The 25495-nt window shown below is 44.4% G+C and overlaps 1 long non-coding RNA gene across 2 annotated transcripts; it reads left to right on the plus strand.

Annotated features, from left to right (window-relative positions):
• Positions 1 to 1120: 1120 nt before the first annotated feature.
• LOC132530833 (uncharacterized) lies at positions 1121 to 24625 on the plus strand. Of its 2 annotated transcripts, XR_009543909.1 has the most exons (4): positions 1121 to 1249; positions 8107 to 8231; positions 9572 to 9769; positions 24145 to 24625. It is a non-coding gene; the product is annotated as an uncharacterized LOC132530833 (long non-coding RNA). The 2 variants fall into 2 exon arrangements; XR_009543908.1 differs by lacking the exon at positions 24145 to 24625 and having other exon boundaries at positions 9572 to 9939.
• Positions 24626 to 25495: the final 870 nt, after the last annotated feature.

Genomic DNA, 25495 nt, shown 5'->3' on the forward strand with positions numbered 1-25495 from the left:
AACCTCTTGTAGGTCTTGTTAAAATGCAGATTCCAGAGCATTACCCTAAATTGAGCAAATCAAAATTGGGGGGTGGCCTGGAATATCCATGTTTAATGAGCTCTTTCTGTTATTCCTAAGCATACTAAAGTCGAGAGCCACAGTTTTAAGTTATAGGTAGGTGGAAGTCCTGAGATAGCAGAAGAAATCGTGAATTAATTAGCAAGTCATGACAAGCCTATGTACCTTTTTCTGAATTTTTATTTCTACTTCAAGGTTTAAGCACAACAACAACTTGAAACATAATTTGGATCATTTTGGAAAACGTAGATTCATCCTTTCACAAAAGCATTTCTGAACGCTAAGCCGTACACCTAAATCTTTAAGAAACAGATTTACACTGGATTTTTAAACAACTCTTTTCTTATTGAGGTAATCTTAAAAGTATTAACTTCAATCACTCCTTTGTTTCATTTGCTTTCTTCTCCCAAAAGCTGCTTTTAAAGTCGGTTCTTAAATTGTTTCTTCTTGTTGAATTTTAACATGACTGTCACTTGCACAGACTACACCGAATTCCTAGTTTGGCCACGTGCCATGTAAATATATAGGATGTTCTTGCAAATGACCTCTGAAAAGGACCTTCATTTCCACCCACACCCACCTATGCCCCCCCACCCCTGCCGCGTTTTTACATTCATTGCGATGCTAATCGCCAAAGATTTTTTGACTTATGATCACTTTGAATCTCCTTAAGACATGCCGTTAGTTGCTAATAAATTAATGTAATTTTGTGTTACAGATCCATTTGATTCCCCAGCGAATGCAAATTACCATGAAAGCTTAGAGAACAGTCATAGATGCATAGCAACTTTTCCGCATCCTGGGATATTTTGGCCTTAGGCTATGAACACATATTAATTCATAATTCTGCAAAAAGGGCCATAAAATGTACTGATTTTCAAATAGCATTTTCCAGAAAATGACTAACACCTGAGAGCTCTTTGTTTTGTTTGTCTTATTTTGTTCTGTTTTTTAACTCTTTCAGGAGAAATAAGTGATGATTCTCATTCACAGAATCTTTAAGAACTTTGTTCCTGACTTTCAATTTTTATAGTTGTTGGTGGAAAGTAGAAACACATAGCTTTGAATCACTGCTTAGCACCAGGACGGGAGGTCACCATAGCAACTTCTTAAGGCAAGCACAGTGCTATTGGTCCCATTTCATGGACGTGGCAGCTTTGGCTTCTTGGGACCCAAGGCCTCTATTTTGGTAAGTGACAGAAGAGAAGCAGACTAAGTCTCTTCCTTCTTTGTGCAAAACCTCATCACCACCCTGCTAGTCAATACAATTCTTTAACCTCACTAGTTAAATAAATCCTAAGTAAATTTCACTGCTATTCACACTGCTATCTGCTATTTCCAGATTTATAACTTTGTGACTTAATGTAGTCTTAGCGAGGAGCTGCAAAATTTTATGTTTTAAATGCCACCATTAAAATAAAATCCCTCTAGTCTTTTTTCTCTATATGATGCAGTAAAGAAGGGGTAGAAAGTAGGTACCGTTGGGCCAATGGGAAGCAGACTTCACTGAGAAGACAACTGAGTTCCAAACGTGGCTCTATTATTAACTTCCTGTGTGATTTGGAGCAAGCCCTTGAAGCCTTTACGTCTCAGTTTCCTCATCTGTAAAATGAGAGGAGTGGTCAGCCCAGGTGGAGCAGCTAGGCTATCCCTTCAGTGTTGTCTGTTGTGGATGCTGGAGCAGGAAACAGCAGTACACAAACCAGTAATGTTCCATCCATGGACTATAGGCCACCACGCCCAGATTACAAGACATCAAAACCTTCATTTTCTCATCTGTAAAATGGGAATAATAACACCTACATCGTGAGGACTAAAATAGCTAATATATGTACATGTTCTTAGCTCTGTACCTGGCAGGATTATGCCTTCAATCCCTGAATCCCAGCTCCTATTTCTAGCTCTGTAAGAAAGAGCTAGAAAGAATCATCTCTCTACCTTGGGAAGCCTCCAGCTTGTTTTGTTATGAGAACACATTTGCTGTTATCTTGCTTGCCATTTCCAAATACCCTAGGCTTTTTTGGATACTGTCCTTCAATCAGACTGCTTCAAACACATATTATTGCTCATCTTCCAAGGTCAGAGTTTAGCTCTTATTTTCTGACATGAGAACAGAAATACCCAGTTCTTTCTTCACACTAGTATGATGCAGTAATTGAAGACTTTTCCACATATTTTTTTATTGAAGAACAAGAGGTTTTCTTTTAACATTTGTAGAAGAAAAGAAATAGAGTTCAACCCACCTGATTGCTGCTCTGGTAAGAGCATTATTATCAATTGTGTCACTGGTATATTCAAATAATCCCATGAAAATAAAACCATGACTGCAAGTTAAGAACTGCTTTTAAAATTGAAGTATAGTTTTGTTTTCATCCCAGAGTAGCTTTGGAAACCAACAAATTCAATGTTATGAACTAGGAAAGATTGATGAAATAACTTCTGAGGGAGCCAGTATTGCTTCCAAAATCAGCTTACATGTTTGAAAAGCACTTACAGTGACTTAAAATAATTATATCCAAAGAAGAATGCATAAAGTGGTTTTGATTGAGAGTCCCCTCACCTGTCCCCATCCTCCAAAACAAACAAACCCTTTGTTTCCACAGCAGTGGAGACACGCATTAGGTGAGAGTGACACTTGCCTTTTCTTCTGGTACTTCCCACCCCCTACCCCACCCCCGCTCCCGCCCCCAGTGACAGAAGACTGTTCACTCCTGAAGAGGGGCTTGCAGTTCTGCCCCAGATTCTGCCTGACAAAGTCACACAGTTCCCCTCCCTCCCGTAGCCACACCCTTGCTGACTTTCACTTTTCTGGACTTTACCTGAAATAGCCCTCCCTGTCTGTCTTCTACTCTTCTTGAAAAATGTCTACTCTTCTTTAAGTCTCAGTTTACATATTTGTGACCTGTCTGCCTCTCTCTTCCCCCAATTTCTTCTTGCTTCTTCTGACTCTCCAAAGGACTTTATGCAAACTCCTATTCACATGCATCACACTCCAGTGTCATTATTTGTTTACTCATTCATTCATTCCACAAATGTTTATTAAGCACCCAGAGCGTATCAGACACTATCCTAGGTCCTAGGGATTCAGCAGAGAGCAAGCTACACTTGCTTCTTGTCTGCACAGAGCTAAAGACTAGAAAAAGGGCAAATATGCAAAAATACATAAAATTTTAAAAGGAAGGTACCATGGCTTATTAATTAATATAAATATAAGACAATATGGCATCTAGCATATATTTGTTTTCAGTCTGGTTGCACCCATCCTGCACTGGGAGGCACTCAGAGAGCATTTGGTAAAGAGTGAACAAGGTGTTAAGAGTGAAGAAAAAGTCTCAAACTTTTCTTCAAAAAATTATAAACAGAATTTTCATCTTAAGTTTGACTGCAACAGAATACAGCCTCTACTAGGCCCTACTAACTCAAAGTGGTACTTCTATCTGCAAAACTGAATGCAGATTCTATTTTTAGTGGGTAATCTAGTGTTTACCTTAACTGTGAGATACCTAATTACAAGCTGTCATTAGAAAATTTTATTCACTGTACTTGCAAAAGCAAACTCACCAAAAATAGGACAATTTTCTTATCTTTTAGTATATTCAAAATATATCAGTTGTCTCAGGGAAAACCCACAGGAGTCCAAGCTGTATTCCTGTATTTTAACTGCTTCTGGACTACACACCACTGGTAAGGTCAACAGACACACCAGACACTCTCTTGCCATTAGGGTTAGGCTTGTTTTTTTATTTTGTTTTGGGGGGATGAGGGGTTTTTTGTTCATTTGAGCCATCATAGATAAAGGCTGCTCACAAATCTGAGACTGGCTTCTTCTGGTCTATGAAACACACGAGGGACACTGTCAGTGATGTAAAGGAGAAAGGACTCCTCTGTAGTTACTGCAGCCTTTTTGTAATCCTCTCTAGTAACAGGACCAAGGATTTTAGGACTCAAGCAAATCCATTAATAATTACATTGTAATTTTCTTCCTAATAAGTTCAGCTTCCTTTTCCCAAGCTGCCCTTTCTTCAACCATTCTAGTGGTGACAAAAATGACTGATTAGAATTTTCACTCTCATCCACCTTATCTTCTTGTCTCTAACTTCTAGTGGAAGTGCTAATATAAATGAGCAAATAACAGAGAGGGAGAAAAACAAGGGCTCTCAGAGAGATTAATCGGTCCCTGAAAATCTGAAAGTGACTTCTGTCATTATTACAAATCGATATACAGGATTTCTTTAAACATTAGATAAAAACCATATAATATGTCAAAACCATGATTAAAAGGTAAATAAAAATATGAATTTTCACAAGATCTTGGATTTATTTTTCTGTTTAAAAAAAGGTATACAATAGGTGGTTTTCTTCTTTCCCTCTCCTCATATAATGATGATTGCATTAGGGAGAAGTTTCAACATTTCCACATTGTGTATCTGGGCTTTTAACCTCTCCCAAAGATCAGATAAAGGCTGCCAAACCAAAAAGCATTCTTGGCTCATGTACGCAGCTCATTCTTTAAATAGGAGATTCAGCATGTCCGAGCAAGAGCAAAGGCTTCTCCAGGGTCTTTATCTATTGATTAAAACTGTACAGGCTATTCTGCTTAAAATGAGTCTTGAATACTCTCTAAAATAAATGTTTTATTCTATTTTGGAGTAAAAGGTGTAAAGGGAAAAATGAGACATACATATACTCCCCGACCCTTCAAAACTATGCTATATTACATTTTTTTTGCCCATGATATTTCTATAAAAAGCTAGAAGCAAGAAAAAAAAATCTATTTGGAAACGAGATTGTAGTTTATCTCCTGAGAGGAAAGTTCAAGACCAAGTGCCAATTACTACTCCACTGGGCAGAGGTTACTTGGCAGCTCCCCAATACATATTAGGAACTGCCCTGAGACCTTTATTTAAACTATCGATATGCCCCACGTCTCAAAGGAAGTTGGAGAAACCTTTTTTCTGTGATTCTAATGGTTATGATACCAAGATTCCTAGATTCTCAGGAGCAGGCATCACACTGTGAACAGATTTGTCTAAATTGAGAATTCCTCCAGTTTCTTTTTTGGTCATTAGCTTTGTAATTATTACAAGTGGTATATCAGCCAGGGAAACAGAAACCACTCAGTCTCAGAAAGAAGAAATTTAACGCAAAGAATTAGTTACATCGGTGATAGAAGAGCTGAGACGCCAAACAGTGGATGGTGAATTCTGATGGAAATTCAGCAATTAGCAACTGCAGTATGCCACTATCTGGGGCAGAAGCCGGAGAGACACAAGGTGGAGGTGATGTTACCAGAGAGCAGAAGTGATCAGAGCATGAGCTAGATCAGCAGTGGAGGACTCACAGCAGAAACTGAGACCACAGAGGGAAGGAATAGTCCAAGAGGAGCTAGAATCATGAAGGTGATACAGCAACTGCTAGAGACACCACTAGAAGCACAATGAATATGAGAAATACACTGGCTTCTTCCTTTCCCCTACCTTACAGTCTTTTACCAATGCTTCCATTGGTCAAGACTACCAGGAAAACAGAGCAAAGAAGTCTGGGAAATGTAGTTCCCTGAGATGCAGAGCCAAGCTGAGGAAGTTCAGGGAATAGATATGAGAGCAAATAGGTAAATGTCACAAAAGTAGCTATAGCTAGACTCACCATTTGGAACCTCTGCTTAGCTTGAGAGGTCTTCATTGAAAAAACAAGCCTCAAGGCTACCAGCTGCTAGAAACTAGCAGATTGAGAACCTTGGTTGCAAGGATCCATGAGTCCTCCCTGAGCTGCAGAGCAAAAATGTTGAACATATTTTTGAGTCTTCATATCTCCGTGATGAACTTGCTGGTGAGAAGCCACATTTGCCCATCCGTGAAACATCCAAAAAGTTTAACAAATGCTTTCAGTCAAAGAATAGACTTCAGAGAAGGAAATCAATGAGTCCATGAAGCGCTTGTTCTCAGAGAATAGGACAGATAAGCCTAAAATAAAACCTAAAGAAGGTATGGCCATCAAAATGATCATTTTAGATGTCAGTGATTAACCTTTGGTCACCCTGCTTTGGATCACAATTGATCTTAACTCCAAATTTTCACGTGACTGGTAGTAGCACTTTTCTAAGTCTTTATCTGCCAACCCAAATACATCAGCCTAGTTTTATACCCCACTTAGTGGAACATAAAAATGATGAAAGCTAAATGGTCTTATGAGAGAGAGCTTAGATTTTAAAAAAAAAAAACCACTGACTCTATTAGTTTAATAATACTCATCAGCATAGAATCCTGATTTTTTTAAAAAATTAAAGACATTTTGGAGTAGTTTTCTCTGCATTGTTCACTGGGTTTAGATAGTAATGCCTACCCTTCTAAGCCCAGTTCAAATGTCACCCATGAACCTCTCCCAGTCTTCCTCCTTTTTGCTGTGTTAGCATCTTGGATAAGCCTAAATGGGTGTACTTATTACATTATATTGCAATTATTTGTTGCCAGTCTCTCTCTCTCTGCTAGTGATTTAGACCAAGACAACCTATCAAAAGCAATTTAACTTCATAAATTGGACAAATATAAGGCCGGTCTGCACTATAGTTTGGTCCAAAATTAATATCCTCAGTCACTGTTGCCAAGTTTGATCACTTTGTTATAGAATAGTGTTGTTCTACAACAATTTGTGGGTCCAGAATTTAAGCATTTTTGTCAGTTATTTCAAAATTGGGAGCAGAGATTTTCTCATTTTGCTAAATTATTTTTTTCAGCTAGTTTTTGCTACTCTATGTTATATGTAAAAGTTGAAACAACCAAAATACCTAATTTGGGAGGTTGGTTGAAACAAATGTCTAGTACTAGGTGACAAATTGGAACAACTTTGAAGTCCAAAATTGATTGCTAGAAAACTATGTAAGATATATTTTCCTTTTTATAGAAAATATTATAATGATGCCTATTCATCTTTGACTCTAGCTCATAGTATATAATAAGCATCTAGTAAATGAGTATGTGCTATAGACTGAATGTTTGTGTCCTCCAAATTCATATGTTGAAACCTAATTCCCAATGTGATGGTATTTGGAGGTAGAGCTTTGGGAGGTGATTAGGTCATAAGGGTGGAGCCCTCATGAATAGGGTCAGTGTCCTTATAAGAAGAGATCCCAGACCCCAGAGAGCTTCCTCATCCCTTCCACCAAGGGAGGACACAGCAATAAGACAGTCATCTGTGAACCAGGAAGAGGGCCCTCATAAGACATCCAATCTGCAGCATCTTGATCTTGGACTTTCCAGCCTCCAGAACTCTCAGAAACAAATGTTTGTTGTTTATAAGCCACTCAGTCTATGGTATTCTGTTATAGCAGCCCAAATGGACTAACAGTGTAAATGTAATTTTGTTTTTTCTCCTTCTGAGTTCAATCCATATCGATAGGTGGCACCCACTCTTTCAGGCATTCAACAAATGTATATATTGAGAGATCTTTCTTTGTCAAAGATTTTGCATGAGTCCATTAGTTCATATTTGATTCTACTGATCTGAGATGCTATTTTTCAAAATGGGAAATAAACATTGTTTCTCTCAGTGTATTTCTCCAATTCCCAGCTCCCCCCATTCCCTACTCCTTCTCCCCAAATGTTAAGCAGAAGTCCATAAACCATATGCTGGAACAAAGTTATCCCTCTCATAAGTTATTTTCCGCCCCACTGTAAGAATTTCATTTAGACAGCACTCCTGAGGGCTCTCCATGTCAGAGCTGTATATTAACCACTACAGGCAAGGAGAGAAAAAAAAGAATTAGCAAGCTCATAAATTGTTCTTGAGTGGTTATCTGCTTCCACAATTACACAGGACAGTGTGATTGCAACAGGCATTCTTTTTAACTGATCCTGTCAACGTGTGGACTGGTGTCATTTCCAGTGTATAATGCAGAAGATGTGAAATCTAATTTGGTATATTAATGAACATTAGTGGTCTATAATCAGTTTATAACAAGAAATCAGTTTAAAAAACAAGCAATTGACTTGCTTAAAATGTAATTAATAAAATCACTAATTCAGGTCAGAATCAAATTGTTTTCGGCAGGACCTTTGTCGGAGCTACAGTAAGGTGCAAGCCCATCAGAGTACTACGGAGAAGTGGTTTTCTCACACAATGAAAAGGACTCCACGTACAGTATACACCGCAAAGTACATGTCCCACAAAGATTGGTGAGTGGGTGTGCTGTGATTTTTTAAAAAGATTTATTAGAATGAAATAAGAATAAAGAGGCAGTTTGGATTATACGAATGTAAAGGTCATATTTTAAAGCAATTTCCATAAAAGAAAGTATTTGCTGCAACATCAACCAAAAGTTTTAGTGCTGAATTTTTAAATGGCCAATGAAAATAATAATAATAGCAACAATAATATCAACATTCTCATATTTGGCTTTTTATGACATATCTTTTCATACATTATTTCATGTATTCATTCTAATAGAGAAAATGTCACATACATATGTGTATGTGTGTAGTGTGTGTACCTGCTTCAATATAAACAGCAAATTTGGGCACATTTCTAGAGAGCACACCAAAGAACATAAACACAAGAAGCTTCTGGCATGGTGTCAGATGAGGGATTGTTGACCTAAAAGTCTATGAATGGGCCCTGTGAGTGTACAGGGTTCCTCACTGACCGAAAAGCCTTCCGTAAGCCGAAATGGAAGAAGCAGTTACCTTAGGACACATCTTGCTAACGGATGCACAAAATAAATTGAGAGAGAGCCCAGATGCTCACAGACACAGTTCAAAGCTATGGTGCCTGGATGCTGAGATGCTGAGCGTAGTTCCTGGGGAAGGAGCTTGGTGGTGACATCGTCGCTGCTCAAGGTGTGAGCTGCCTCTATGACGGCTCACTGCAAGACACATGCTGAACACTATTTTCACTTTTTGCCTTTTTTGTAAAATCGAAAATCCTCCTTGGATTTCTTTTGGTTAGCGAAAACAAGTACTAATGTCGGTCTTTGGTAAAGTGGCATAAAGTGAGCTTTCGAAAAGTGAACTTTCAAAAATCAGGGTATACCTCTATGTGCATTTTTCAGGAAGGAGGATCTAAAACTTTAGCCAGACTCCCAAAGTGGGAGGAAGAGAGTCTGTAACCTGAAAAAGATTGGAAACCACTGTTGTAGCTAGATGCTACAGTTAGCAAGTTAAAAACTGTAGCTCAGTTAACCTAGGAGTTCTCCAAATGTAGGTTCATTGCACCATTTAGATCTAGAGAATTCTGCTAAAATTGCTCATTTTTCTCCTGTGATCCCAGTTAACATGGTGAAGAAGTTGAGCCTGTTTTTTATTCATTTGGCAGATTTTATTAGAATACAAAGGAAGAGATGCACATGTGAAAAAGATGTTGCTACTGTGTGTGGCACCCTGTGTATTTTCTGCTAGGCCAGGCAATCTGGGGCGGGAGGCAGACTGCGTCCTGGTGAGCTATACACTTTGGGAAGCCAAGCAGATTCTCTCAAGTCGCCAGGATGCTGGTTTTAAAAACTGTTTTATTTATTTGTTAGGTCATCAAAAAGTGACAGTCTCAATCCTGAGACACACTTCTGTTACAAAGCAACTCATGAACAGAAAATGTATATCCATTGGGAGCAAAACTAAATCACCCAGAATCACCCAGAATTAACTGAAACATTGCCACTCTCGTTCCAACTACTGAGGTTAGCCGCAGATATCAGCTTCTCGCAATGGGAAATCATACAGAGGTGATTTATTTTCATTAAGTCTATTTTCTAAATGCTGTTCCTGAGAACATGTATCGGTTGCCTGTATGTCATCAGCCAGGACCTGATTTGTGCTTGTGTTCTGATTTTCCTCATCATAATATTTCCCCCCATACTCTGTTTTACAGTTATATGTGCAATCGATCCCTATATAGGAATTTATGTTGAAATAGATACCACAAGCTAGGAAATGCTAAATTAATTCCATTACTCTCTTTTGTGGGGAAGAAAATGCTTGTTGTTGACCAAATACCAGCCTAACTGGCAGCTCTCTGACTGGGTTAATATGTTCCAGAATGGTGTTCCTAGTAGTTGGAGTGTTCATTAAAACATTAATTCTGAGTCTATCCTAGAAACACTAACACAGTGAGCCAGTAAGTATGAGAATAAATACACATGCTCCCTTTCACCAAGAATCCAAACCACGTGTAACCTTCTATTACCAAGCCATTGAGATTAGGAAGAAAATTGTCCTTAATGCCAACATAAACAAGGTCAGCTAGTAACAGGAATTAAAACAAGAAAAACAAAATAGAAACCAGAACCACAAGCATAACAAGTAAAAGGATGGGGTAAATGGAGTTCAGGGGAGAATCTGTTCTGAGGAAACAGATTATGAAATGAGCAGTGAAATGTCTGCATCCTTCAAGCCAGTGGACCCCAATTGACCCAATTCTGCCCTCACATTATAGAGTTCTTCACAGTGTCTCCATCCCCAGACCCTAATTAAAAACAAAAATGACAAAACCACTGCAGCAACATAACCCTCTGGGGCTCAGCTGCCTTTCTGCCCGGAGAGCAGCCACGCAGGTAATAACCTGGTGCCACTGCTCCACTGGCTTCTCCTCGCATCCTCTCAGGCTCTGTGCTGCCCTGGTACCTCCAGCTCATGCCTTACAAGCCCCAGCTCTTTCTATCCATCATTTCCTAGAGAGCAAATCCTTCTAGCAAGGCTGGGAGCCAATTCTGGATTTGACAGGTGTCTGACTTGGAGAGATCTCAAGCTTGTGTCTCGAGCGCTCAGCATGGGCCCAACAGCTTGTGTTGCTTTCAAGGAGGGCTCATTCAGGACCTTCCTGAGTACCACAGAGCTTGGTGCCCTGTGACCTGGCGCGTGCCACCTCATCCGAATGCCAGCACACCTGTCAACCAGGAAAAACAAGGCAAGGCCCTGCGTTCACGGACGTTAACTCTGGTATCCCTGCTGTGAGGGAGCAGCCGTCTGATGGGGAAATCTAATTACCAGGCATCTCTTGAGCAGCCGCTGATGTGCTCTCCACCTGGACAGGCTGTGGGTTCTGAGACGGGAGAGCAAGACGACCAGCTTTAGAGTCTGAATCCAGCTCTGTCTCTTGCTAGAGCCAGGCTAGGGTGACCTTTCATTAAATTGATTCCTCAGCTATTGATTCAGTGCCTGCCACCTGCCAGTCATGATTCCAGGTGCTTCAGAGACAGCAGTGGACAAACAGGCCACTTATATTCTAGCAGAAGACAATAAATGTCATAAATAAGGAAACTATATCAATGTTAGAAGATGAGAAGTACAGGAAAATATAGAAGTGGGACAAGGTGAGACAATCACAAGAGCCGGGGATGGTACCTGCTGTACACGTTGCAGTAGGAAGATCAGGTGGTCAGGGTGGACCACCGTGGAGAATGGGAGATTGGCAGAAAGGCATGAAGGATAGGAAGAATTAGGCAGGGAGTTATTTGGGTCATCCAGGGGAAGAGTGTGCCGGGCAGAGAGACTGGCTAGAGCAAAGGATTTAAGACACGATGGGGCATGGAGGTCAAGGAACAGCGAGGAGACGGCAGGAGTGGAGTGGGTGAGGGCATGAGTGAGAGGAGAGGATGCAGGGGCGGGGAGAGGGGGGCGTGGGGACCACTGTCAGGAACAAGCCCCCGTCTCGGCTCTCAGCTCCCCCTGGGTACCATGGATATAAGATGCCTTCTGCGAGGGGCTGTGAGAACATGATAATAGGCGTGAAAGGATCTGCGGAGCACAAAGTAGAGCCTCCGTAAAGATCAGAAAAATTGGGCTTCCCTGGTGGCGCAGTGGTTGAGAGTCCGCCTGCCGATGCAGGGGACGCGGGTTCGTGCCCCGGTCTGGGAAGATCCCATATGCCGCGGAGCAGCTGGGCCCGTGAGCCATGGCCGCTGAGCCTGCGCGTCCGGAGCCTGTGCTCCGCAACGGGAGAAACCACAACAGTGAGAGGCCCGCGTACCGCAAAAAAAAAAAAAGAGATCAGAAAAATTTCCCTCCACCTCTTTAACCTCAGATGGCATAACTAGTGCAAATGAGCCCAAAATCAGGGCTGGGAAATGGAAGCTGTGTCCCACGACAGAGTAGCAGAGGGCAAACATTTTAAAGCAAGGTGTCTTTTTTACAACAAATTTGAGCCTTTTCACCCCCCTCCATACCCACTCCCCAGCCAGCAGTCCAAGCTCTTGGCCACCAAAGCCCCCGCTGGAGACCCAGGGTCGAGGGAGAGAGTCAGAGATGCAGGAACGTTTTTGTTTTACATCTTTATTGGAGTATAATTGCTTTACAATGGTGTGTTAGTTTCTGCTGTACAGCAAAGTGAATTAGCTATAGGTATACATATATCCTCATATCCCCTCCCTCTTGCGTCTCCCTCCCTCCCACCCTCCCTGTCCCACCCCTCCAGGTGGTCACAAAGCACCGAGCTGATCTCCCTGTGCTATGTGGCTGCTTCCCACTAGCTATCTATTTTACATTTGGTAGTGTATATATGTCCATGCCACTCTCTCACTTCATCCCAACTTCCCCTTCTCCCCGCTGTGTCCTCAAGTCTGTTCTCTAGGTCAGATGCAGGAACTTTTGTTCACAAGGGGGTCCCCTTCCCCAGCCTGATCTCCCATCCTCCATCCCACTTCCATGCCTTTGGGGTCCTATCCTGCATTACAGTGTCATGTGGACCTCCTTGCGGTGTGCCACTGGGTGCAACCAAGAGTCCCCCATTTCACTGAAGAGCAAAACATGTGTGGACCAGCAGGTTCTTGGGAAGGAGGGGGGCTGAAGAAGGGACAGCAAACAACTGGGGGGGGCCTTTCCAGAAGAGAAATGCTTGGTGCCAGGGGGTCTGGAGGGCTGCTCCTCTCTGGTGCCTCCTGGGGGTGGGAGAAGCTAGTTGCCACTTCTCTGGCTGGGGTTTCACCTCCCTCTCTCGTTGCCAGTAAGAGGTAGTAAAATGCTGACATGAAAAGAGAGCAATCCCCCCATTCCTACCTTGGAGGTGCAGGTGCTTGGATGGATGTCCACTACAGCCAGACTTCCCAAAACCAGACCATTTCTTGCAGCAAATACCTCTTTCCTTCACGCAGACCTCCCTTCCCAGGGACGAGGCCAACACAGTGAAGTGCTGTGGGTTCCTTGCCAGCAGGACCATAGGCTGTGGTTTCCTTTCTAGCCCTGACCTGACAGCCTGGAAGGAGGAGAGAAAATGACAAGTGACAAGAAGGGGCAGGAGCCCTCGTGGCCGCCCTAGGATCTGTCCCACTGGTGTGTGATTGAGTTCCAGGAATTGTTCACCCTAGTTGTCTGCCAGCAGCTATCTCATTCCTCTTCCTCTACCAAGAACGAGCTCTCCCTCCCTGTTCCACACGGGTCACAGCTAAAAGAGTTGGGTCTTAGGTCAGAGACACAATACCTGAATCCCAGCAAAAGCTCGCCCTTGTCTATGTTTACTAAGATGGGGCTTCAAAAAGAAAAATTAGGCAGGGACTCTGGCCGCAATGCTTTCTTAAAGGAGCTGGGGAGAACAAAACTGGTACAAGAGACCAGGGTGAGCTTTGGAAGAAAGCATACAATTAATGTGTGATAAGCAATGATCAAAAAGGAGGAGAGCCAGGAGACCTGGAAGATTCTATGGAAGACGAAGAATCTAAGAAGAAGGCCAGCAGGGCAACCAGACTGAGGATGGGATGTGAAGGACGAGTACAAAACAAATTGCATAAGCGGGGTGAGGCCAGGCTAAGTAGGATGTTGAAAGCAGGGGGAAAAGTTTAAAATTCTCCATTGAGAAATTCTCCATTAAGAAATGCGGGGTCACTGCAGGTTTCATGCATGAGGCTTATGCTGCTGAGGAAAGGGCAGCTGCACATCCCACGTGAAGCCCCCTCCAGACAGCACATCACACGCTCAGTTCATCACCAGGAACAAATGCTGCCCTTGTGCCGGTGAGTGGGCAGCCGCAGACAACGTTCTTCTTGAGTGGATCAGATCTCTGGGGAAGCTCCTCGACCCCGAGACTCTATTTCTGGCAGCCAAAGAAGGCTGCCAGGACATGGGAAGTTCTGCATATGAAAATAATGTCAGCTGCCTCTGGAGGGGAGGCTGGAAGCAAAATCGCTCTGAAAACTCACAGATGGCAAGCACAGACTGCACTGCTTTGGCATCCTCCATTTTTGTGCTTTTATTCTGCATTTCCAGGTTCCAACCACAGTGGCCCGGGAAATGTTTCATCACAGACAGAGCGCTGGGTTGGGTAGAGGGAGGGGGGCAGTGAGGAGGGGCTCCGGGGTCCCTTACTCCTTGAAAGAATCCTTTCCTTAGGCTGTTGCCAAAGCCTCACCTACCAGCAACAGATGGTGGCCAGGACTCTCACAGCTGACCCCTCGCCCTCCGTGTCGTGTCCTCTGTCACTTCTAAATCCACCCACGAAGGAAGGAGCGCTCTCTTCCTCCTTTTCCATCTGGCAAGGGCTTCCCTCGGGTCAGGGCTTCTTCGTTCCCTACTCGGTCATCACAGCTTAGCTGGAGGCTGGGTTGTGGGGAGGATGGTTGCTGCCGTGAATAGAACCACTGCTTGTGTGAAAAATACATCCTCTTTCTCCCTCTCTCAATGTTATCCATGGTTGAGAGCGTTGACATCTTCTTCCAGAGAATAGTTAGGGCACACGTACTCCGCGCTCCACAGCAAGTGCTATATGCTTATGTGGTTAGTCTGTGTGGTTGCTGAACCCCAATAACTCTCGGTGCCTTCACCCAGCTCCGGTCCGCCCATCTTCACCAGCGCTCTGGGAGACCACGTGCTACACAACAAGGCAAGAGCCAACTCTGCAGAGAACCTCTGAAAAAAGTCAGATGTAAAGAACCCATCTGCCCACTTAGCAGCCTCTCAGCTCTAAGCTGGTTTTGTTGCCAGTCAAATCGTTGCCAAACCACAGGCCTCTGTGTCTCCTGGTACTAAAGTACAGACTGAACCATGGCTTCCTCATTATGCAACTTGGCTAAATGTCAGAGAATTAGAGGAGCTCCGGTCAGGCAGGTCAGCCCCGCTGGGAGTGTGTTGGCAAGGGGGGCATCTATGAAGGCAGCAGCTGGCCTGGCCTGGTCACGGATGTGGTGAACATTTGGAGGATGCCGGGCCTGTTTGGAGGTCAATGATCTCAAGGAGACCTGCTCCAGGCTCCTACAAGTGGAGCTCCAGCCAGTGCTGAGATTGGCTCTTGGAAAAGATTGCTGGCGCTCGACAGAGCAACACACGCTGAGGCAAAGGTTAGGCTGGGAGAAGTTCCCAGCTCTGGTTATGAGATACATTCTCGGGCTTCTAAAAGACAAACCCCAGGTCTTGGCTTCCCTGCCTCTGAATAAGATGTCTCACTCAGCCTAACTCTACGCCCACCTACCATTAAAGGTAGGGAGGTGAGATGCTCAGCCCGAGGGGCTGGATCCCACCAATACATTCCGGCTCCCACTGCATTCCTGAGTTATAGGGATTGTTCCCCTGGTATCTAGTCTCTCACAGATACGTGGTGTTGTGCTCTGTACCACGATATTCCAGAGTAGTTTCGCTCAACATCACAGAGTGTTGGCCGTATTAACCGCCTTGTAAAAATATATTGGCAAGGGCTGCTGGCCACGTGATATTTTTTCTTAAACCACAGTGTTTTGGCTACAGTGAAGTGTATATCACTTGTTTAAAATTCATGCCATTAATTAATAAACGTCAGCTTTAATCCTGCCTGTCATCTATTTCGAGACCAAGTGTTCCTTTTGTTCTAAAACCAGAAATCCCAAGAATGAAGTATATGGCTATGGACTTGGGCAGGTTGACAGTTACCCGCAGCCTCCCTCTACCACCTTTCCTACCCTGTCCTTGCCTCTGTGCTCACCTCATACCTGGGATATGCAGCTTTCCAACACATGACTCCAGTTCCCCTGACGTTCTAAGGATTTCCTTTCTTCTGGAACAGCCAATCTCTCAGGGAACGATCACCCATAAAATGTCTAAAGGCAGAGGTGGGCACTTGGCATCCTAACCCCCTTGACCCTCTTCTGAGCCACATGACCATCTTGAGGGCCATCCTGTGCCATTAGCTGTGGCTTATTATGGAGTCCACTAAGCCTCTATCCCCGTGGATAGAGGAGATCACAGCTGGAGATCACAGGCCAGCAGCTGTAGGGATCTACACAGGAACCTCCCCAGTGCAGAGCTGAGGGCCAGGACCAGCTCTGTGTCTTTAGCCTCATGGCCATTTCTATTCAGCCCAGTTTAAAATCTACTGTATCCACTTAGGTCTTAGCCACGAAAAGGCTCCCTCTGGACAGTCAAGGCAAGCTGTCTCTCCTGCTCTGGAGACTGGCATTCCTTATGTAATGTGTTGGGCTGAAGTACACCCATCCCCTCTTCTAATGAGACCTGCTGCCACACACTGTGTGTATAGAATCAGCACGTCCTTGAGTTTGTATTAGAGTCCAGAGCAGTCTTCAGAGGGTTACCAGGGGCATAAACTCAGGAAGTTGGTTAGGTCAGTAGGTTTTCAGGGTGACTGAAGGCTACCATAAAAATGCACTTACCTTTATCCTTTCCACCTAAAGAGTACACTCCTGAGTGGACTCCATCAATCTCAGCTTTTTCAAAACCCTTCTTTGGGTGTTAGGGAAATGTCCAGGGCATTCAGACAGCCCAGGTGGGGTGGGGAAGGGGCGGGGGGCATTGTAAACCTGGCTGAGGTAATGATGCAATTCAGTAGGTAGTCACAAGGCTAGAGGAGAAGGAATTATTGGGTCTCTATCTTTAATAAAGAACCGTCAGCAAACTAATAGCTGGTAACAATGTTTTCCTTTACCCAAAGTCACTAATGAAATGCAAAAAGTACCAGTGTTCACTCAAATATACTGCCCTGAACAACTTGGGAGAAAAAAGATTTTTAGAAATTGATTCTAAGCACACAATCAGAAATGCGAACAGAAATTTGTATTCAATTTTCACTGCACTGTTATTTATAATAGTGAAAAATCAAAACTGACCTACATTAGGATAAGAGAAATAGCTAAATAAAATGAAGGCACATCGGGCTTCCCTGGTGGCGCAGTGGTTGAGAGACCGCCTGCCGATGCAGGGGACATGGGTTCGTGCCCTGGTCCGGGAGGATCCCACATGCCGCGGAGCGGCTGGGCCCGTGAGCCATGGCCGCTGAGCCTGCGCGTCCGGAGTCTGTGCTCCACAACGGGAGAGGCCACAACAGTGAGAGGCCCGCGTACTGCAAAAAAAAAAAAAAAAAAGAGTCCATTTTCAATTGAAAGCAATCAAAAAAAAGATCCGAGTTCTCCATGTCCATACCCAACCCATTGCCATGGAGAGGGGTCTGCCACTGCCACAGATTGAATGTTTTTGTTCCCCTCAAAATACATGTGTTGAAACCCTGTGGTGGTAAAAGGAGGTGGGGGCCTTTGAGAGGTGCTTAAGTCATGAGGGTGGAGCATTCATGAATGGGATTAGTGCCCTTTATAAAAGAGACCTCAGAGAGCTCCCTCCTCCTTTCAACCATGTGAAGACTCAGCAAAACAGCCGTCTATGAACCAGGAAGCAGGCCCTCACCGGACCCAGATCTGCTGGCACCTAGATCTTGGACTTCACAGCCTCCAGAACTGTGAGAAGTAAATTCTGTTGTTTACAAGTCACCCAGTCTATGGTACTCTGTTATAGGAGCCCAAGTAAAAAAAGGCAGTACTCAGTAGACAGACACCTACGTTTGTTAGGAACACTGAGGAAACCTTGGCTTGACAACAATGCCAGAAAGCCTAGAGCCAAGGCAAAGCTGGAGAAGGGGCCACTTTGGTCTTCAGCCTCCCTCTTTACACTTATTAAACAGCTTCTAAATGTCTCAGTGACCCATGGATGCAATCCTACATTTACATAGCACTTTACATAGGAGAGCCTCCTAGGGGTAGGAATCCCAGACAGCCTAAATGGGACACTAGTTTCGTATAATTAGCAGCAGGGGACCATTGCCCCTGCCCAGGTCTGTTTGCGCAAAAGGATGTCTACAAGCAGTTGTTCTTGTTTTGTGGCCCTTGTCTTGTGTGCTGTTCCTGTTACTGTTACTGGGAGGGTGACTGGAGGAAACATGGAGATGCAGGGAAGCAGAGGAGAGCAGCAAGTGAAAGATAAGGGGTTAAGATCGACAGGGGTGGGGCAGAAGTTATGGGAAAGTGAGATACTAATGAGATACTAATGAAAATGCGACCTCAGTGCACCACATGCTGATGGGGCTAAGGACATTCAAGTTCCACATGTCATCTCTTAAAAGACCTACTCTTCTCTCTGATCATAAAAGTCGTATAACTGATTCTTAACCCTTGAACTTTCAAGAATCTCAGTCATATTTAAAGCTTAATTACAGGGACTTCCCTGGTGGTCCAGTGGTTAGGACTCTGAGCTTCCACTGCAGGGGACATGGGTTTGACCCTGGTCAGGGAACTAAGGTCCCACATGCCATGCAGCCAAAAAAAATAAAATATATAATAAAATAAATAACTAAAGCTTCATTATGGAAACTGGGTAGCCCAGCCCAGCCCACCCCCCAAGATGTTTTTCCTAACTTAGTCTTGACTTTCTGCTATTGTATGTAATATCCTTGTTCCTGGTTCCTTGATTTTATTTTACCAATATTTTCTCGTATCATACCTGTGGTCAGCAGATAAAAATCTTGCTTGGTGGAAAGCTGAGTATTTGTCAACAAATACATGAAAATGTGATCTTCAGCAATAGTCCTGGGAAATAGTTATCCCCATGCCGGGTCTTGGTTTTCCAAATGCGGAAACTAAGGTGAAGATGTGTCAAGTTGTGTACTGTTGTGTTACCTTGAGTATTTGCATGTTGAAAGAGGGTGGTGCTTTAAGAAAGACATGAATTACGGAGTGGAATTTCTAACATGAGTAGGGGAGAGCTTTGCCTTTTTCATATACCAATAAGCATAGTTCTGTCAAGTGATGTCATGCTCTTCTTACGGAAATATAGCTCAATGATTAAAAAAAAGATGGGAAAAGAATTATCAGGTGATGTAGAAAGTACTGTTTGGCCTCCAAGGGGACACAGACAGGAGGACCAGGTACAGAATGAAAAGAGAAAGGGGTGAGGGAAAGCTGAGCAGCTTCAAATGAAAAATTAAATTAATTTTAAAATCTAATTTAAAGCAAAATAGAGCAGCAGATGTGGAGGGAGTTAAAACTCCTCCTTGGATTGTATATTCCCTAAACTTTCCTGTTCTTTCATTCAGCTTGAACATCATCCTACTTATACCAAATAGCAAAACTGGATTAATTAAGAAATAAAATACTCCAGACAGTTCATTTCTAGGGATTGTTTGTACACTGCATGTATGAGAGGAAGAGAATGCTTGCAATTTTAATTTCTCCAGAAAGAAAGACCACCGACACTTTCTACCTGAAACTTTTAAAGCATGTTTCCTGTGAGAACATCCTAATGATCTTTAAGGTCAAGAATCGAGTATTAGTAAAATACATATTTATTTTTGCAGTCCATTTCTTCTTTCAACACATACGTATTGTTGAATAGCTTCTGTGAGTCAGAAGCTGTGTGAGCTTCTGTGCTGTGTTTTAGAGACAATTCGAATGCCAAGATACAAAATCACGTCACAGGTCAGATCGGTCCAGACTTCTGAGTAGTTGTCATCAGCAAGACAGGTCATACCAAGAAATGAGAGAATAAAACTGCTTCTATGGTGCTGTTACAGGACAAGTGTAAAATAAGGCAGCCACTGAGGAGCCCCGCTAGGAATCTTGTGCTTTTCATGAGGTGAACTTCCACTCCCTAGAGATGTGTGACTAGCAAGTCAGGATGCCCCATCCTCCCCCTCAGCGCTGCTGATTTGTCTCCTGAAGGCCAGGGGCCTGACACCTGCCAGAATACCTCACAATTTAATCAGGGATGTTTTCTGGTTCCACCCTCACCTTGTGTAAAGTCATTCTTTATACACTGGGCTTCCTAATTAGTGAAAGCTCTGTTGAAGGTGTTTAAATGTTTTAAAAATCCGAACAACAGCTTTTGTATATTCCTTTCTGTACGTGTTTAAGCATCACAATAAAATGCATGTTCTAGTAACCAAGCAGGAGAGACCAGCTGGGAATATTTGTGTGCAAAGGAACTAGTGTTATAAAGGTGAGAAATCTCACTAGCCGACGGCAACAGCAATAAAACTAACATTGATTGAATGCTTACTAGGTCCAACCACTGGGTTAGTGCATCCACGCTGTGTTAGTTTTGGGGGGCTGCCATAACAAAGTACCACAAACTGGGTGACTTAACAGAAATGTATCATCTCACAGCTCTGGAGGCTAGAAGTTTGAGATCACGGTCTCAGCAGGGTTGGTTCCTGCCCTGGGCTGTGAGGAAGAATCTTTTCATGCCTCTCTCCTAGCTCCTGGGGGTTTGTTGGCGATCTTCGGCATTCCTTGACTTGTAGGTGCATCACCCCCATCTCTTCCTTCATCTTCACATGCTGTTCTCCCATCGTGAGTGTCTTTCTGGGTCCAAATTTCCTCTTTTTGTAAGAACACCAGTTGTTTTGGATTCAGGCCCACCCTAATGACCTCATCTTATTTTGACCATCTGCAAAGTCCCTATTACTAAATAAGGTCACCTTTGCAGGTACTGGGGATTAGACCTTCAGCATCTTTGGGGGGAACACAATTCAACCCACAATATGTGTATTGTCTCATTCAACGTTGTAACGGCTATGATTGTCACCATTATTACACACTGGGACTCTGAGGCTTGGAAACGGAAGAACCAAGGTTTGAATCCAGACTATTTGCCTCAAAAGATCGTGCTCTTCATCACCACATGGGGTCTCCAGAGGAGGTGAGGCACTCTCCTGACCTTTCAGCCACTTGACTATAGGTTACGCTCTGTGATCATCCAGTCTAGTCACAGGAATGCTAGCTATGAATGGTTGAGCACCTTCTATGCACATTTGCCTTCTCATTTAATCCCACCAAACAACTCTGGAAGTCAAATACTCTTTACCCCAGTTCACAGATAAGCAAATTAAAGGTCAAAGAAGGGCTTCCCTGGTGGCGCAGTGGTTGAGAGTCTGCCTGCCAATGCAGGGGACACGGGTTCGAGCCCTGGTGTGGGGAGATCCCACATGCCGTGGAGCAACTGGGCCCGTGAACCACAACTACTGAGCCTGCACGTCTGGAGCCTGTGCTCCGCAACGAGAGGCCGCGATAGTGAGAGGCCCGCGCACTGCCATGAAGAGTGGCCCCCGCTTGCCGCAACTAGAGAAAGCCCTCGCACAGAAACGAAGACTCAACACAGCCAAAAATAAATGGATGAATAAATAACTTTATTAAAAAAAAAAGGTCAAAGAAGCTGAGAATATTTGGCAAAGGTCGCAAAGTAAAGGTTGAGCCAGGATTCAGCCCATTCTCCTCCCCACCTAGATCCTGAAGATGTATCTCTCCCCAGTTTTTTGCTGTCTTTGACAGAGAGCTCAGAGAACGTTAGGCTCTCATTCAGTCACATTAAAAAATAAGAAGTCCAAGTAAATCTCACCAGTGCTGTTTTTAAAAGCGTGCACAAAACAAATCTCAATTCCTAAGAGTTTGAATCAGCAGAGAAGATACAGGAAAATGGCCAATGTTTGTATGATTACTTGGGCAACCTTGCCTGTGTTTTATGAATATGTAATGACTAATCAGCCAGGGCGGCCGAGGGAGTTTTCTAGATGTGGGCAGTTTTCATTTGTGCATGTTTGCCCAGCTATGTGTGTAGACTTTCTCACTAGTTAGCATAACCATGAAACAAAACAAAAGGAGAAAGCACTCACGCTTAGGTAAGGAATTTTAATCTTTCTTATATCTCTGTGTGTGTATTTCTGGGTTCATAGCAACTGCCAGACTATTTAGAAGAGAAATCTATTGAGTGCAAAGAGAAGAGAGCCTTGGGCAGTGGGGATGTGTGCTGAAGAAGGACAATTGATGTTTGGCAAGTGTCAAACACCAATAGCCATTGATTAGGAGGAGTCCTTGGCAAAACAATATTAAGATTTTCCGGAGGTTGTTGACCATCCACCTGTTTTCAGTTTTCTGACATTCACAGAAACAGAGAAGCACAGATCCTGACTCCCTGGAGCTTTGCAGTTTGCCAGCTCTGTGAGAGCATTGCCAGCTTTACAGCGCCATCGTGTGGCCACTTCTCAGTCCTTTCCAAAATTCAACTAGAGCCAAGCCTGGCAGGGAGACTGACTGATAGACAACCATGCTGGGCTTGTGAGAATAGGGCTGGCTAGTCCTCTATCTGATACAGGCAGCAACAGTGTGTGTGCTGGGGGAGGGGAAAGTCAGGGCTGAGAAGATCCCTGGAGACAGAGCAGGAGTGGGACAAGAGACTCCAAGCAGCTGGACGTGGCCATGTAGACAGCCAGCAGAGGAGAGGAAATCTACCCACTGGGATTGAAACCTGGAAGAAACTTAAGCTTCAAGAGAAGGAGGAGGAAGTAGCAGTGGTGATGGTAATGGTGGTGGTGGTTATAATGGTGGTGGTGGTAATGGTGGTGGTAGTGGTGGTGGTGGTCGTAGTGGTGGTGGTGGTGGTTATAATGGCGGTGGTGGTAGTGGTGGTGGTGGTGGTAATAGTAGTGGTGGGGGTAATGGTGGTGATGGTGGTAGTGGTGGTGGTGGTAATGGTGATGGTGGTGGTAGTGGTGGTGGTGATAATGGTGGTGGTAATGTTGGTGGTGGTGGTGGTGGTAAGGTGGCCCATTTTGTGGGCATCTGGGGGAAGCAAGAGACATGAAACAGAGCCTGCCACTGTTCCACAGGGTGTCTTAGTTCCTCTAATTAGAGTTTGGGGACCTTTCCCTATCCTGGTGAAAAACTATATTTGATTTCCTAGAAATGCAATGGCCGTGATTTGGAAAGGGCAGGGCTGCTGCAAATGCAGGGCTGGGGTGTCAGATACCTGGGCTTGAAGTCTAACTGTAAAACCCCAAGCACATTTTTAGCCTCTCTAAGTTCAGTTTCTTCATTGTACATTAGGGTGTTTGCTTCATGGAGCCGTTGTGGGGATTCAAGGAGACGATACAGAAAAGATTTAGCATAATGCCCAGCATATTATATGTCACTCTTGCTGTTACTATTACTGTTATTAATATTATCCTTTTGGACTAGGGCACCAGTGTGTAGCTCCTCCTCATAGCTGGTCCTCGAAACATCCACACTTATCTGTGGACAGGAATCATGGCCATAATATACAGAAGGTGGATGTCTTTTTTTTTTTTTTTTGCGGTACGCAGGCCTCTCACTGTTGTGGCCTCTCCTGTTGCGGAGCACAGGCTCCGGACGTGCAGGCTCAGCGGCCATGGCTCACGGGCCCAGCCGCTCCACGGCATGTGGGATCCTCCTGGACCGGGGCATGAACCAGCGTCCCCTGCATCAGCAGGCGGACTCTCGACCCCTGTGCCACCAGGGAAGCCCTGGATGTCTTTTTGATAAGACTTGCAGACTACTAAAAATAAAAAGCCACAGGATCTAGTCAATGCAGCTGTTGGGCCTTTCATGTTAAAAATTCCAGTCAGTAAGTCAGAGAACCTAAGTATATCCATCAACTATTGATTTGCATTTTTTATATTACCTGTCCTTTCCCAACCCCTTGGTTCTCTGTGATAATATTTTTTCTCCTGACACTCACTGTATCAGTCAGAGTCCCAGCAGGAATCAGATGGTACCCAGAGGAGGAATGGAAGAGACTCTTCCATAGAGCTCTTTACGGAGGTGTTACCTGTACTTTCATGTACCTGTAACACAGTATATCTGGTCATCCAATCCCCAAGTGCCAAGCCAACTCTGGGCTCTATACTTACTTCCTTACCCCTTGACCTTTCTACATAAGGTCAGATGCGCAACCCCAGTCAATCATGCCCTGTTTCCGAGTTGCCGTTTCTAACGCTCTATAAAGAGGGCTGTTTCTTAAATTCCCTAGGGAAGAATGCGCCACTGTTTTTGAGGCACTGTCCTCCCCTCCCAGTCCATGGACTGCTTCCCCTTGAATATAGGACATCAAACTCGTGACTAAAATGTTTTAGCTTTGTCATTAGGAGGAAGCTGTGGCTGCAACTCTGGGAGCTCCAAAGCCAGCAGGGGCCACCCCACTCTGCCCCAACAGGAGCTGCAGGCTTAGTGGAGGAATTCAGCCATGAGCCAGCAGCGAGGGAGCGGAGAGAAGACCTACCATGAATAGACTCTCCACCTGCCTGTCATCCCCTGCCAGTGCCTCCCAGGGGCTGAGCCCAGTTGGAAGCCAGAGGGCAAGGGGAGCACTGGACATGTCATCCTTAGAGGTCAGCAGAAGAGTGTGGGGAATGGATGGAGAAGGCCAGATGCAGAGGGACCAACACATTCCCATAACATTATGATGCTTATCCATCCATGCTGTCCTTTTGCGCCCTTTAAACTCTCGAAAGAAGGGGTTGTAAATCTCAAATGAATCAGACCATAAATGTGTATGTCAATGACACAAGCACAAGTGAAGGCGCAGACAAAATAGAGGCATGTACCACCCATCTAGAGCGCCCACCGAGACAGCGCCCCCTGCAGGCCAGGGGCCACCGCACTGGAGCTTCCAGCAGCTCAGCCCTCAGCTCCCAACCAGGATACAGCAGTGAGGCCATCTCTTAGCTGGTGGGCCACAGCTCTGCTATCAGGGAGCGTGACTTTGGAGGTGAAGGGAATAGTCCGTGGAACGGACCCCCACGCCTCCCTTCTTCACCACAAGCCAGCAAGATCAGGAAGCAGAGCAATGAAAATCGCTCTCCTGCTAACAAATGGAGGATGTGTTCCCCGAGTCTTCCGAGAGAAGAATGCAGCAAGGTGAGTCTCAGGGGCAGATGCCCAGCACCTGGGCCAGGCTGCCTGAAGCAGCAGTTTGGGGTAAGAGTGTGTGCTGGCCTGCAAGGCGAGGCCAGCACTGTCAGAGGGTGGGCTCCCTCCCCCTGGAGGAAGGCAGGTGACCCTCCTTCTTTGAAGGCTTCCATCGGGTACAAGCCCCAGGCAGGTGGAAGCAATATCTTCTGGAGTGAGGAAACCAGCCCTTCCAATCTGGCTGTGCCTTCTCAGAGCAAAGCCAACCTAACAATCGTGTTAGCAGAACAAGCTCCCTCCATGCCTCCCTACCCCTAACCCTGACCCTCCATATCTCTCCCTCCTTTTTAAATTGTGGCAAAATACACGTAAAATTTATCATATAATCGTTGTTACGTGTATAGTTCAGCAGTGTTGAGTGCATTTACGTTGTTGTAAAACCAGTCTCCAGAACTCTATACCCATTAAACAATTCCCTACTGCTTCCTCTCCTCAGCCGCTCTACTTTCTGTCTCTAGGGATCCGACTACTCTAGATCCCCTCATATAAGTGGGATCAGACAGTATTTGTCTTTCT

The sequence above is a fragment of the Lagenorhynchus albirostris genome, chromosome 12, assembly GCF_949774975.1.
Source record: "Lagenorhynchus albirostris chromosome 12, mLagAlb1.1, whole genome shotgun sequence".
Taxonomy (NCBI): domain Eukaryota; kingdom Metazoa; phylum Chordata; class Mammalia; order Artiodactyla; family Delphinidae; genus Lagenorhynchus; species Lagenorhynchus albirostris.